The sequence below is a fragment of the Cucurbita moschata genome, unplaced genomic scaffold (assembly GCF_002738365.1).
Source record: "Cucurbita moschata cultivar Rifu unplaced genomic scaffold, Cmos_1.0 Cmo_Scf00166, whole genome shotgun sequence".
NCBI classification, from domain to species: domain Eukaryota; kingdom Viridiplantae; phylum Streptophyta; class Magnoliopsida; order Cucurbitales; family Cucurbitaceae; genus Cucurbita; species Cucurbita moschata.
This window is the reverse complement of record NW_019268682.1, coordinates 14,218-29,321: the sequence shown is the minus strand read 5'-3', so window position 1 is coordinate 29,321 and position 15,104 is coordinate 14,218. Positions and strand designations below refer to the sequence as shown.

At 40.4% G+C, this 15,104-nt stretch overlaps 9 non-coding genes across 9 annotated transcripts; 6 read left to right on the top strand and 3 right to left on the bottom strand.

Annotated features, from left to right (window-relative positions):
* The first annotated feature begins 5,495 nt into the window (after positions 1 to 5,495).
* Positions 5,496 to 5,579, top strand: TRNAL-CAA. Its single transcript has one exon. It is a non-coding gene; the product is annotated as a tRNA-Leu (tRNA).
* A 270-nt stretch (positions 5,580 to 5,849) lies between these two features.
* On the bottom strand, positions 5,850 to 5,923 carry TRNAK-CUU. The gene has a single exon. It is a non-coding gene; the product is annotated as a tRNA-Lys (tRNA).
* Positions 5,924 to 7,398: 1,475 nt separating this feature from the next.
* On the top strand, positions 7,399 to 7,482 carry TRNAL-CAA. Its single transcript has one exon. It is a non-coding gene; the product is annotated as a tRNA-Leu (tRNA).
* Positions 7,483 to 8,400: 918 nt separating this feature from the next.
* On the top strand, positions 8,401 to 8,484 carry TRNAL-UAA. The gene has a single exon. It is a non-coding gene; the product is annotated as a tRNA-Leu (tRNA).
* Positions 8,485 to 8,708: 224 nt separating this feature from the next.
* TRNAN-GUU lies at positions 8,709 to 8,782 on the bottom strand. Its single transcript has one exon. It is a non-coding gene; the product is annotated as a tRNA-Asn (tRNA).
* A 523-nt stretch (positions 8,783 to 9,305) lies between these two features.
* On the top strand, positions 9,306 to 9,389 carry TRNAL-CAA. The gene has a single exon. It is a non-coding gene; the product is annotated as a tRNA-Leu (tRNA).
* Positions 9,390 to 9,659: 270 nt separating this feature from the next.
* TRNAN-GUU lies at positions 9,660 to 9,733 on the bottom strand. Its single transcript has one exon. It is a non-coding gene; the product is annotated as a tRNA-Asn (tRNA).
* A 522-nt stretch (positions 9,734 to 10,255) lies between these two features.
* TRNAL-CAA lies at positions 10,256 to 10,339 on the top strand. The gene has a single exon. It is a non-coding gene; the product is annotated as a tRNA-Leu (tRNA).
* A 786-nt stretch (positions 10,340 to 11,125) lies between these two features.
* On the top strand, positions 11,126 to 11,209 carry TRNAV-CAC. The gene has a single exon. It is a non-coding gene; the product is annotated as a tRNA-Val (tRNA).
* Positions 11,210 to 15,104: the final 3,895 nt, after the last annotated feature.

Below are 15,104 nucleotides of genomic sequence, written 5' to 3'. Positions count from 1 at the left end.
CCACATGCTTTGTTCTGCCATGAAACATCGAATTTTCTACTAGACAAATCACAGATTGGTTGTTGCATTGAAGTGGTATCGAATAGTCAACTTTCTGGTGCCAATCTTTCATCAGAAGTTTCAGCCATGTACATTTCTGAGCTGCTCCCGCCGCTGCTCTGTACTCTACTTCTCTAGTTGACAATGATACAGTTGGTTGTCTTTTGTTACACCAATAAATTGTTGTCGAACTGAGCTTGAACACATACCTGGTGCTTGATCTTCGAGTATCGTGATATCGATTGACATATCTCAAGGTCCATCGAGCCGCATTCAAATGAGGCTTCTTTAGACTTCATAGATACTGAATAAGGACTCCAACTTCATTTTCGAATCCATTTGTTTGGTTCATGTAGATCTCCTGGTCCAACTCTCTATGCAAGAAAATATTCTTCATATCCATTTGCCAAAATTTTCCATCTTTATTTACCGCAAGTACTGAAGGAACTTGTACAATAATGATCTTTGCCACTGGACTAAATGTTTTATCATAGTCTAGTCCATATTGTTGAGAGAACCTTGGATCTACAGTCTGAGTTTTGTATCTCACGATTGATCCATCCGGGGTATACTTTATTTTGTAAATCCACTTGCAAAAGATAGATTTAACATCTCTTGATCTTGACACTAGTTCCCAAGTTTGATTTTGCTTCAGGGCTATAATTTCTTCCTCCATCACTTTTTGCCAAACCGAGTTTTGTGACACATCCTTATATATCTCTGGCTTATTAACTTCGTCTTCTACAATAGTTGTGCTGGCATACTCTAGACATGGCTTTTGGATTATTTCTAATTGTCTTAGTTGTTGAGGTGCCCTTTGTTTTTCACTAGGTTCGCTTGGTTGAGTCACTTCTTGTTCACCAACACTAGCATCACTTGAATCTTTAGGCACATCAACACTTTAGCAAATGTGTACCGTTTGTTCCACCATCTTTTGTGGAAGAATCTCTTCAGTTTTCTCTCCTATCAGAAGAATTTCTTCAATTTGCTCAAGGCCTGGTAATACTTCCTTCTCTGAGGGACACCCCTCTTCCATTGCACCACTTTGATTGTCAATCATGTGGTTTGGGTATCCTGAATCAATGATCCAATCATTCTCATAATCGATATGGTCTCCCATCATCGCCATGAGTGCTAGCTCATCTTCTTCTATGGCATACAATACCTCTACATCCCATTCCTCCTCCATCTCCCTGTTGGAGGATGCCACATTGCTTTCGATAGATTTTTTCTTAGACCAACAATCTCTAGACATGTGGCCCTTCTTCCAGCAATTGTAGCGAATGCCTCTAAATCTCTTCCCATGAGAGTTATTGTTATCATTCTTCTAAGCTCTCCCTGGTTGTACAGTTCCTTGGTGACTTCTTCTTTTGTCACCATTGTATCCACGTTTGGTAGACGACCTATTATTGCTCAAATTTTCACTTGTGTAGAGTGCTTCTTCTTCACCCTTCAATGTGATGCCTCCTATTTGTTTAGCTATGGCTTCTTGGCTGGCTAACAAATTTTTAAACTCTACAAGTGATGGTTAAGTGGATCATCCTTGTACAGCAATAATAAAGCTTCTCTATTCTGGTCGCAATCCGTGGATTATAATCCTCTTCATTCAAGATTCTACAATGGCAGACTTCGGGTCCAGTTCAGTAATTTCCCGATAGATCGACTTGACCTTGTGGAAGTACTGAGCAATCGTCATGTCACGTTGTGAAATTGACAACAACTCATTCTCCAGAAGTTGTAGCCTCGTATCGTTCTTCTTTGAGAACAACATCACAAACGTGTCCCATACTTCTTTTGGTGTCTTGTCATCCCAAATATGCTCTAACATCTCTTCTCCGATTGTGGTCGTCTACCTGCTTTGATTCTCCATTTGCGCAAGGCACCGTTAGAATCATCCTCTAGCGGCATAGTTTCACACCCGCCAACGATCTCCCAAAGATCATGTCCTTGTAAATAGAACATCATGCATGTTGCCCACGTGTTGTAGTTGTTGTTGTTGAGTTTTTTTATCCTCCAATGATTTGGAAATCACCCATCGTGTTGGCTATACCTCAGTAATACTAAACAAGCTCTTTCGACACAAGACTTGTAGAGTAACAGACTACTTACGACACAAAAGAAACTCACTCACTACTAATCTAAAGAAATTGTTTCTAATGTGGAAGATCAGGCAGAGTTGCAACCACAAAGCATACTAAGAATTCCAAGCGATCAGATAACCCACACTAACTTGGCTCTGATACCAGATTGTTGAACACAACTCTCTATAGGAAACACTCGCATACTTTATTAAGATCAATCGAGAAGAGATTTACAAAACACTCTATAGACTACTACTTTGTATTGCTTGGGATTTATGAACTAAGTAGGGTTCGAACAACGGTACAAAATAAAATAGAATAGAATAAATAAATAATAATAAAATCGTAAATAATACCATCTCTCCACTAATACAACCAAACTTCTTCCACAACTGTCTCAACACCTCCTCCAATTGTCAAACAATTCTAAAAAAACAAAAAAAAATGGTAAATTTCCATGAGAGAGATGTTGTTATTCTTGGAAAAGAAAAAAAAAATAAAACAGAATGAAAAAAAACGTCAGATTTGAGAAAAACGAAAATGGCCTTCACCCGTAGAAAATGAAAAAGGCCTTCACCGGTAGGCGTAGATTTACGTGAAGAGGGGTGTGGTTGTAATGGTACACATTAAATCATTCTTTTAGTTTATCCTAAATTTTATTCTAGGAAATCACAACCAATTATATCTAAAATCTTGACTTCACAATTATTTAGGTCAGTAATTTTGTATGAATTATGGTAAATCATTAGCTAAATGATGATTAAATTAGAAACTAATACTATCTATGAATGTAAATCAAGAATAAAAAAATAATAATAATAAAGAAACAGGAAAGATTCGGAAAGAAAGATCCATTAGAATAAGGAAGAAAAATACAGGGAATCCAAAATTGAAACAAGAAAACAAAAATGTAGAAACATGAAAGATTTGGGGAAGAAGAATCCATTAGAATATAGAGAATAAAAATAGGCAGGAGAAAGGCCTAACAAAATCAAAAGAAAAAAAAGGGAAAATACATAATACTATTAACAACAAAATAAAAAAAAAAAAAAAATTAAGAGTAAAGAACTGATTAAAAATTGGCTAATAATAAATGTGAAAGATTTGGAAGTAAGAGAAAATATTTCTGAACACAAATTAAAAGATAAAGGGAGGTACATGTACACAAAAAGAAAATGGAAGATCAGATTAAATATCTATAAGAAAATGAAAGATCATAAATATTAGACGGCAACAAAAAAATGAAAGATCAGAAATATCATAAGGCAACAAATATTAAAAGATAAGGAGAGTACATATAGAAAATGAAAGGTCAAATTAAATATCAAATGGCAAGAAAGCACGAAATACTGTCACTTCAAATAATTCCATCAAATTCTTAAGATGGTAATACTAGAAAATGAAATCTTAATAAAAATAGAGTTATATATATATATATATATTATATAGATGGATGTTATAACCGTTCACAGACTTTACTCATGCAAAGTCTTTAATGCTCGCATGAAGTCTAGCACATGAACCATTGTAAGAGTTAGAAAGTTGAACGGGAAATTGATATCATGGATTCATATAGGTTGACTTGAATACAAAGGACAAAATCGAACTTTCATTAAGGATAAATTGATAACACCCGCCTAAGCTAATCAGGTAAGTGAACTTACTATAGGATAGGCTAAAAATTGTATAAATTATGATGATGTATGAACTGTGTCGGACGATGTCATATGATAGTATGTGATGATGTATGAGTTATGACGATGTATGATGTCGTATACTAGTATATGATGATGTACGAATGTATGATAATGTATGAGTTATGATGATATATGAGTTATGATGTTTGATGATGTGCATAGTATATATATTTCGATGAATGACGTATTTGATATGCTTGATGCACTTTATGGCAATATGATGAGTATGATGATTGCTTGATGTTTTACCTTAATATGATGAGTATGATGATTGCATGATGTTTTACCTTAATATGATGATGTTTTCCATATTGAGCATGTTATATGATGATGAGTGCCATATTGCATCATGTCATTAGATCGACATAGGACACAACTCTAAGAGCATGAAAATGATATTAATATAAATATCCATGAGTATGTATTACCTAGATTAACAAAGAGATAAGACTAGAAGGTTGTGTCAAAAGAGACATTATGATGGATTTAGAGGGACCTCATGCATATTGTATAATCATAAGCATAGGGCTACTTCCTTTAGAGATGATGAGTGCGGATGCGCACAGTATGATGATGAGTGCGAATGTGCACGAGCACAAATGCACACAGATGAGGGTGTTCATGAGGTGCATGACACTATGGAGTTTCGCTGACCTCTGGACGTCGCTACAGATTAGCTTGACCAGAGGGACAAAAGGTGTGCGAGCGCCCTAGAGATTCACACTCACACGTGTGAATTGTGTGTAGGGAAGTACTACACATCCAATTTGTCGAGGCACCCCTTAAGATGATTAGAGATATGTCCTTAAATCATGATTGCATGTGTTTGCATTTGCATGGCCCCCTATAGTAGGTATTGCCATAAGTCTCACAATTTTAAAACGTGCCTATTAGGGAGAGGTTTTCGCACCATTATTAGGATTGTTTCGTTAGTCTCACAATTTTAAAACGTGCCTATTAGGGAGAGGTTTTCGCACCATTATTAGGATTGTTTCGTTCCTCTCTCCAACAGCCAATAGATATATTAGGGAGAGGTTTTCGCACCATTATTAGGATTGTTTCGTTCCTCTCTCCAACAGCCAATAGATATTATCTACTTTAATCCGTTACGCATCGTTCCTCTCTCCAACAGTCAATAGATATTATCTATTTTAATCCGTTACGCATCGTCGTTCTCTCTAATCGATCTGGGATCTCACTATCAACTCCTTCTGAATGCCAAGAGTCTTCACTGGCAAATCACCTAGTAACTAGCTCTGATTTCATTTGTAAAAGTCCAAGCCCACTGCTAGCAGACATTGTTCATGATCTGGGATCTCACTATCAACTACTTCTGAATGCCAAGAGTCCTCACTGGCACATCGCCTAGTAACTAGCTCTGATTTCATTTGTAAAACACCAAGCCCACTACTAACAGACATTGTTCATTCTTGCCTAGGAGGTATTGCCATGAGTCTCACAGTTTTAAAACGCGCCTATTAGGGAGAAGTTTTCGCACCCTTATTAAGATTGTTTCGTTCCTCTCTCCAACAGTCAGTAGATATTATCTATTTTAATCCGTTACGTATCGTCGTCAGCCTCACAATTTTAAAACGCGTCTACTTGGGAGACGTTTACACACCCGTATACGGAATGATAAATTCCCCTCCTAAAACAATCAAGGAATGCACAACTAGTAGTCAGGATGGTCGAGTGGTCTAAGGTGCCAGACTCAAGTTCTGGTCTTCGTAAGAGGGCGTGGGTTCAAATCCCACTTTTGACATCCATCCATGTTATTTTGTTAGGCAAAACTCGTACCAAAGTGGATAATATCTACTACCGGGCTTGTGTCGAACTTTTCAACGCTAAGAAATGGAACTCGTTCCTTGGTGGATATCAATTGTGTACTCAGCACTACTTTTTAAAAGTGTCAAAACATGATTGTTTAGTTAGTTCTCGTACACGAGACCATCACAAATCGATGTTGATTGAAAATTTATACCAGGGAGGAGAAGCACCAAACACAATTATAAGGCATGCTTCATTCACACATCGCTAGAAGGAGGGCTTGAACCTCTGACCTTGTGGTTAAGAGCCACACACTCTAACCAACTAAGCTATTCCAGCCAATCATTCGCTATAATCCAAGACCACCATTAGTTGATATTGTCTGCTTCCGTTCGTTACGTCTTGGTATCTCCCTCACGGTTTTAAACCGAATCTACTATGGATAGGTTTTCAGACCCTTGCAAGAAATGTTTCTTCACCTCTCTAATCGATGTGGGATCTCACTATCGACCCCCTTCTGAGTGCCAAGCGTCCTCACTGGCACATCGCCTAGTGACAAGCTCTGATTTCATTTGTAAAAGTCCAAGCCCACTACTACCAGACATTGTTCATCCTTGCCCAGTAGGTATTGCCATGAGCCTCACAGTTTTAAAACGCGCCTATTAGGGAGAAGTTTTCGCACCCTTATTAAGATTGTTTCGTTCCTCTCTCCAACAGTCAGTAGATATTATCTATTTTAATCCGTTACGTATCGTCGTCAGCCTCACAATTTTAAAACGCGTCTACTTGGGAGACGTTTACACACCCGTATACGGAATGATAAATTCCCCTCCTAAAACAATCAAGGAATGCACAACTAGTAGTCAGGATGGTTGAGTGGTCTAAGGTGCCAGACTCAAGTTCTGGTCTTCGTAAGAGGGCGTGGGTTCAAATCCAACTTTTGACATCCATCCATGTTATTTTGTTAGGCAAAACTCGTACCAAAGTGGATAATATCTACTACCTATCTACTACCGGGCTTGTGTCGAACTTTTCAACGCTAAGAAATGGAACTCGTTCCTTGGTGGATATCAATTGTGTACTCAGCACTACTTTTTAAAAGTGTCAAAACATGATTGTTTAGTTAGTTCTCGTACACGAGACCATCACAAATCGATGTTGATTGAAAATTTATACCAGGGAGGAGAAGCACCAAACACAATTATAAGGCATGCTTCATTCACACATCGCTAGAAGGAGGGCTACCTTGTGGTTAACAGCCACACACTCTAACCAACTGAGATATTCCAGCCAATCATTCGCTACAATCCAAGACCACCATTAGTTGATATTGTCTGCTTCCGTTCGTTACGTCTTGGTATCTCCCTCACGGTTTTAAACCGAATCTACTATGGATAGGTTTTCAGACCCTTGCAAGAAATGTTTCTTCACCTCTCTAATCGATGTGGGATCTCACTATCGACCCCCTTCTGAGTGCCAAGCGTCCTCACTGGCACATCGCCTAGTGACAAGCTCTGATTTCATTTGTAAAAATCCAAGCCCACTACTACCAGACATTGTTCATCCTTGCCCAGTAGGTATTGCCATGAGCCTCACAGTTTTAAAACGCGCCTATTAGGGAGAGGTTTTCGCACCCTTATTAGGATTGTTTCGTTCCTCTCTCCAACAGCCAGTAGATATTATCTATTTTAATCCGTTACGTATCGTCGTCAGCCTCACAGTTTTTAAACGCGTCTACTTGGGAGACGTTTACACACCCATATACGGAATGATAAATTCCCCTCCCAAACCAATCCAGGAATGCACAATTAGTGGTCAGGATGGCCGAGTGGTCTAAGGCGCCAGACTCAAGTTCTGGTCCTCGTAAGAGGGCGTGGGTTCAAATCCCACTTCTGACATCCATCCATGTTTATTGTTAGGAAAAACTCGTGCAAAAGTGGATAATATCTACTAACAACCGTTATGGGATTGTGTTGAAATTTTCACCGCTAAGAAATGGAACTCGTTCCGTGGTGGATATCAATTGAACTCAGCACTAAAAGTGTCAAAACATGATTGTTTAGTTAGTTCTCGTTCACGAGACCATCACAAATCGATGTTGATTGAAAATTTTTATCAGGGAGGACAAGCACCAAACACAATTATAAGGCATGCTTCATTCACACATCCGCTATGACGAGAGCACCAAACACAATTATAAGGCATGCTTCATTCACACATCCGCTATGACGAGAGCTTGAACCTCCAACCTTGTGGTTAATTGCCACACGCTCTAACCAACTGAGCTATTCCAACCAATCATGTGCTATAATCCAAGACCACCATTAGTTGATATTGTCTGATTTCGTTCATTACGTCTCGGTATCTCCCTCACGGTTTTAAACTGTATCTACTATGGATAGGTTTTCAGACACTTGCAAGAAATGTTTCTTCACCTCTCTATTCGATGTGGGATCTCACTATCGACCCTTTCTGAGTGCCAAGCGTCCTCACTGGCACATCGCTTAGTGACTAGCTCTGATTTCATTTGTAAAAGTCCAAGCCCACTTCCAGCAGACATTGTTCATCCTTGCCCAGTAGGTATTGCCATGAGCCTCAAAGTTTAAAACGCGCCTATTAGGGAGAGGTTTTCGCACCTTTATTAGGATTGTTTCGTTCCTCTCTCACACAGCCAGTAGATATTATCTATTTTAATTCGTTATGTATCGTCGTCAGCCTCACAGTTTTTAAACGCGTCTACTTGGGAGACGTTTACACACCCATATACGGAATGATAAATTCCCCTCCCAAACCAATCCAGGAATGCACAATTAGTAGTCAGGATGCCCGAGTGGTTTAAGGCGCCAGACTTAAGTTCTGGTCCTCGTAAGAGGGCGTGGGTTCAAATCCCACTTCTGACATCGATCCTTGTTTATTGTTGGGATTGTGTTGAAATTTTCAACGCTAAGAAATGGAACTGGTTCCGTGGTGGATATCAATTGTGTACTCAACACTATTTTTTAAAAGTGTCAAAACATGATTGTTTAGTTAGTTCTCGAGACCATCAAAATCGATGTTGATTGAAAATTTTTACCAGGGAGGAGAAGCATCAAACACAATTATAGGGCATGCTTCATTCTCACATCGCTAAAAGGAGAGCTTGAACCTCCAACCTTGTGGTTAACAGCCACACGTTCTAACCAACTGAGCTATTCCAGCCAATCATTTGCTACAATCCAAGACCACCGTTAGTTGATATTTTCTGCTTTCGTTCGTTACGTCTCGGTATCTCCCTCACGGTTTTAAACCGAATCTACTATGGATAGGTTTTCAGACCCTTGCAAGAAATGTTTCTTCACCTCTCTAATCGATGTGGGATCTCACTATCGACCCCCTTCTGAGTGCCAAGCGTCCTCACTGGCACATCGCCTAGTGACAAGCTCTGATTTCATTTGTAAAAATCCAAGCCCACTACTAGCAGACATTGTTCATCCTTGCCCAGTAGGTATTGCCATGAGCCTCACAGTTTTAAAACGCGCCTATTAGGGAGAGGTTTTCGCACCCTTATTAGGATTGTTTCGTTCCTCTCTCCAACAGCCAGTAGATATTATCTATTTTAATCCGTTACGTATCGTCGTCAGCCTCACAATTTTAAAACGCGTCTACTTGGGAGACGTTTACACACCCGTATACGGAATGATAAATTCCCCTCCTAAAACAATCAAGGAATGCACAACTAGTAGTCAGGATGGTCGAGTGGTCTAAGGTGCCAGACTCAAGTTCTGGTCTTCGTAAGAGGGCGTGGGTTCAAATCCAACTTTTGACATCCATCCATGTTATTTTGTTAGGCAAAACTCGTACCAAAGTGGATAATATCTACTACCGGGCTTGTGTCGAACTTTTCAACGCTAAGAAATGGAACTCGTTCCTTGGTGGATATCAATTGTGTACTCAGCACTACTTTTTAAAAGTGTCAAAACATGATTGTTTAGTTAGTTCTCGTACACGAGACCATCACAAATCGATGTTGATTGAAAATTTATACCAGGGAGGAGAAGCACCAAACACACTTATAAGGCATGCTCCATTCACACATCGCTAGAAGGAGGACTTGAACCTCCGACCTTGTGGTTAACAGCCACACGCTTTAACCAACTAAGCTATTCCAGCCAATCATTTGTTAAAATCCGAGACCACCGTTAGTTGATATTGTCTGCTTTCGTTCGTTACGTCTCGGTATCTCCCTCACGGTTTTAAACCGAATCTACTATGGATAGGTTTTCAAACCCTTGCAATAAATGTTTCTTCACCTCTCTAATCGATGTGGGATCTCAATATCGACCCCTTCTGAGTACCAAGCGTCCTCACTGGCACATCGCCTAGTGACTAGCTCTGATTTCATTTGTAAAATTCCAAGCCCACAACCAACAGACATTATTCATCCTTGCCCAGTAGGTATTGCCATGAGTGTCACAGATTTAAAACGCGCCTATTAGGAAGAGGTTTTCGCACCCTTATTAGGATTGTTTCGTTCCTCTCTCCAACAGCTAGTAGATATTATCTATTTTAATCCGTTACGTATCGTCGTCAGCCTCACAGTTTTTAAACGCGTCTACTTGGGAGATGTTTACACACCCATATATGGAATGATAAATTCCTCTCCCAAACCAATCTAGGAATTCACAATTAGTGGTCAGGATGGCTGAGTGGTCTAAGGCGACAAACTCAAGTTCTGGTCCACGTAAGAGGGCGTGGGTTCAAGTCCCACTTCTGACATCCATCCATGTTTATTGTTAGGCAAAACTCTTGCCAAAGTGGATAATATCTACTAACAGCTGTTACGGGATTGTGTTGAAATTTTCAACGATAAAAAAATGGAACTAGTTCCGTGGTGATTGTCAAAACATGATTGTTTAGTTAGTTCTCGTGAGACCTTCACAAAGATGTTGATTGAAAATTTCTACTAGGGAGGAGAAGCATCAAACACAATTATAAGGCCATGCTTCATTCACACATCGACGCCACACGCTCTAACCAACTAAGCTATTCCAGCCAATCATTTGTTACAATCCAAGACCACCGTTACTTGATATTGTCTTCTTTCGTTCGTTACGTCTCGGTATCTCCCTCACAATTTTAAACCGAATCTAGTATGGATAGGTTTTCAGACCCTTGCAATAAATGTTTCTTCACTCTCTAATCTCACTATCGACCCCTTGTGAGTGCCAAGAGTCCTCACTGGCACATCGCCTAGTGACTAGCTCTGAGTTCATTTGTAAAAGTCCAAGCCCACTGCCAGCAGACATTGTTCATCCTTGCCCAGTAGGTATTGCCATGAGCCTCAAAGTTTAAAACGCGCCTATTAGGGAGAGGTTTTCGCACCCTTATTAGGATTGTTTCGTTCCTCTCTCCAACAGCCAGTAGATATTATCTATTTTAATCCGTTACGTATCGTCGTCAGCCTCACAGTTTTAAAACGCGTCTACTTGGGAGACGTTTACACACCCATATACGGAATGATAAATTCCCCTCCCAAACCAATCTAGGAATGCACAATTAGTAGTCAGGATGGCCGAGTGGTCTAAGGCGCCAGACTCACGTTTTGGTTCTCGTAAGAGGGCGTGGGTTCAAATCCCACTTCTGATGACATCCATCCATCCATGTTTATTGTTAGGCAAAACTCATTCCAGAGTTGATAATATCTACTAATACCGTGCCAAAGTGGATAGTATCTACTAACAACCGTTATGGGATGATTGTTTAGTTAGTTCTCGTACACGAGACCATCACAAATCGATGTTGATTGAAAATTTCGACCAGGGAGGATAAGAACGAACCTCCGACCTTGACAGGCTCTAACCAACTGAGCTATAATCCAAGACCACCATTAGTTGATATTGTCTGCTTTCGTTCGTTACGTCTCGATATCTCCCTCACGGTTTTAAACCGAATCTACTATGGATAGGTTTTCAGACCCTTGCAAGAAATGTTTCTTCACCTCTCTAATCGATGTGGGATGGCTCTAACCAACTGAGCTATAATCCAAGACCACCATTAGTTGATATTGTCTGCATCCTCACTAGCACATCGCCTAGTGGCTAGCTCTTATTTCATTTGTAAAATTCTAAACCCACTGCCAGTAGACATTGTTTATTCTTGCCCAGTAGTTATAAGGCTTGCTTCATACACACATCGCTAAAAGGAGGGCTTGAACCTCCGACCTTGACAGGCTCTAACCAACTGAGCTATTCCAGCCAATCATTTGCTATAATCCAAGACCACCATTAGTTGACATTGTTTATTCTTGCCCAGTAGTTATAAGGCTTGCTTCATACACACATCGCTAAAAGGAGGGCTTGAACCTCCGACCTTGACAGGCTCTAACCAACTGAGCTATTCCAGCCAATCATTTGCTATAATCCAAGACCACCATTAGTTGACATTGTTTATTCTTGCCCAGTAGTTATAAGGCTTGCTTCATACACACATCGCTAAAAGGAGGGCTTGAACCTCCGACCTTGACAGGCTCTAACCAACTGAGCTATTCCAGCCAATCATTTGCTATAATCCAAGACCACCATTAGTTGACATTGTTTATTCTTGCCCAGTAGTTATAAGGCTTGCTTCATACACACATCGCTAAAAGGAGGGCTTGAACCTCCGACCTTGACAGGCTCTAACCAACTGAGCTATTCCAGCCAATCATTTGCTATAATCCAAGACCACCATTAGTTGACATTGTTTATTCTTGCCCAGTAGTTATAAGGCTTGCTTCATACACACATCGCTAAAAGGAGGGCTTGAACCTCCGACCTTGACAGGCTCTAACCAACTGAGCTATTCCAGCCAATCATTTGCTATAATCCAAGACCACCATTAGTTGATATTGTCTTCTTTCGTTCGTTACGTCTCGATATCTCCCTCACGGTTTTAAACCGAATCTACTATGGATAGGTTTTCAGACCCTTGCAAGAAATGTTTCTTCACCTCTCTAATCGATGTGGGATGGCTCTAACCAACTGAGCTATAATCCAAGACCACCATTAGTTGATATTGTCTGCATCCTCACTAGCACATCGCCTAGTGGCTAGCTCTTATTTCATTTGTAAAATTCTAAACCCACTGCCAGTAGACATTGTTTATTCTTGCCCAGTAGTTATAAGGCTTGCTTCATACACACATCGCTAAAAGGAGGGCTTGAACCTCCGACCTTGACAGGCTCTAACCAACTGAGCTATTCCAGCCAATCATTTGCTATAATCCAAGACCACCATTAGTTGATATTGTCTGCTTTCGTTCGTTACGTCTCGATATCTCCCTCACGGTTTTAAACCGAATCTACTATGGATAGGTTTTCAGACCCTTGCAAGAAATGTTTCTTCACCTCTCTAATCGATGTGGGATGGCTCTAACCAACTGAGCTATAATCCAAGACCACCATTAGTTGATATTGTCTGCATCCTCACTAGCACATCGCCTAGTGGCTAGCTCTTATTTCATTTGTAAAATTCTAAACCCACTGCCAGTAGACATTGTTTATTCTTGCCCAGTAGTTATAAGGCTTGCTTCATACACACATCGCTAAAAGGAGGGCTTGAACCTCCGACCTTGACAGGCTCTAACCAACTGAGCTATTCCAGCCAATCATTTGCTATAATCCAAGACCACCATTAGTTGACATTGTTTATTCTTGCCCAGTAGTTATAAGGCTTGCTTCATACACACATCGCTAAAAGGAGGGCTTGAACCTCCGACCTTGACAGGCTCTAACCAACTGAGCTATTCCAGCCAATCATTTGCTATAATCCAAGACCACCATTAGTTGATATTGTCTTCTTTCGTTCGTTACGTCTCGATATCTCCCTCACGGTTTTAAACCGAATCTACTATGGATAGGTTTTCAGACCCTTGCAAGAAATATTTCTTCACCTCTCTAATCGATGTGGGATCTCACTATCGATCCCTTCTGAGTGCCAAGCATCCTCACTAGCACATCGCCTAGTGGCTAGCTCTTATTTCATTTGTAAAATTCTAAACCCACTGCCAGTAGACATTGTTTATTCTTGCCCAGTAGTTATAAGGCTTGCTTCATACACACATCGCTAAAAGGAGGGCTTGAACCTCCGACCTTGACAGGCTCTAACCAACTGAGCTATTCCAGCCAATCATTTGCTATAATCCAAGACCACCATTAGTTGATATTGTCTTCTTTCGTTCGTTACGTCTCGATATCTCCCTCACGGTTTTAAACCGAATCTACTATGGATAGGTTTTCAGACCCTTGCAAGAAATATTTCTTCACCTCTCTAATCGATGTGGGATCTCACTATCGATCCCTTCTGAGTGCCAAGCATCCTCACTAGCACATCGCCTAGTGGCTAGCTCTTATTTCATTTGTAAAATTCTAAACCCACTGCCAGTAGACATTGTTCATTCTTGCCCAGTAGGTATTGCCATGAGCCTCACAGTTTTAAAACGCGCCTAGCCTATTAGGGAGAGGTTTTCGAACCCTTATTAGGATTGTTTCGTTTCTCTCTCCAACAGCCAGTAGATATTATCTATTTTAATCCGTTACGTATCGTCGTCAGCCAAACAGTTTTAAAACGCGTCAGCCAAGTTCTGGTCCTCGTAAGAGGGCGTGGGTTCAAATTCCACTTCTAACATCCATCGATGTTTATTGGTTAGGCAAAACTCGTGGCAAAGTGGATAATATCTACTACCACTGTTATGGGCTCGTGTCTAACTTTTCAACGCTAAGAAAGGGAACTCGTTCCGTGGTGGATATCAATTGTGAACATTAAAAGCGTCAAAACATGATTGTTTTGTCAGTTCTCGTATATGAGACCATCCCAAATCGATGTTGATTGAAAATTTGTACTAGGGAGAAGTACCAAACACAATTATAAGGCACGCTTCATTCACACATCGCTAGAAGGAGGGCTTGAACCTCCAACCTGGTGCAAACTGAGCTATTCCAGCCAATATTTTGTTACAATCCAAGACTACCGTTAGTTGATATTGTCTGCTTTCGTTCGTTACGTCTCGGTATCTCTCACGGTTTTAAACTGAATCTACTATGGATAGGTTTTCAGACCCTTGCAAGAAATGTTTCTTTACCTCTCTAGTCGATGTGGGATCTCACTATCGACCCCTTCTGAGTGCCAAGTGACACAATCGCACTTTTGAAGGTAGCGGACTAGCGATTGTGCGGCACTCACAATCCAGCGGCAAGTGAGTTAAGCCAATTTGTTCTTGCGTCGCCTACGGCCAAGCGACGTACGGTCGAGCCTCTAGCCTCGATTTTAAAAGAAGGTTTTAGAAAATGAGGAGAGAGAGAGATTTTAGAAAGAGACGTTATATAAGCAAGCAAGAGAAAGATAACAACGGCTTAGCATATATAACCTTGGGTAGGGAGAAGTTGACGACTAGTCATATCCCCCTATAGTACATTCTGGGCCATTTTAGTTTTGGCAGGCCTAGACATGATATTTTTGAGGTGTCATACGCTCTAGAATTACAAAAGGAAAAACACTAGAATGCA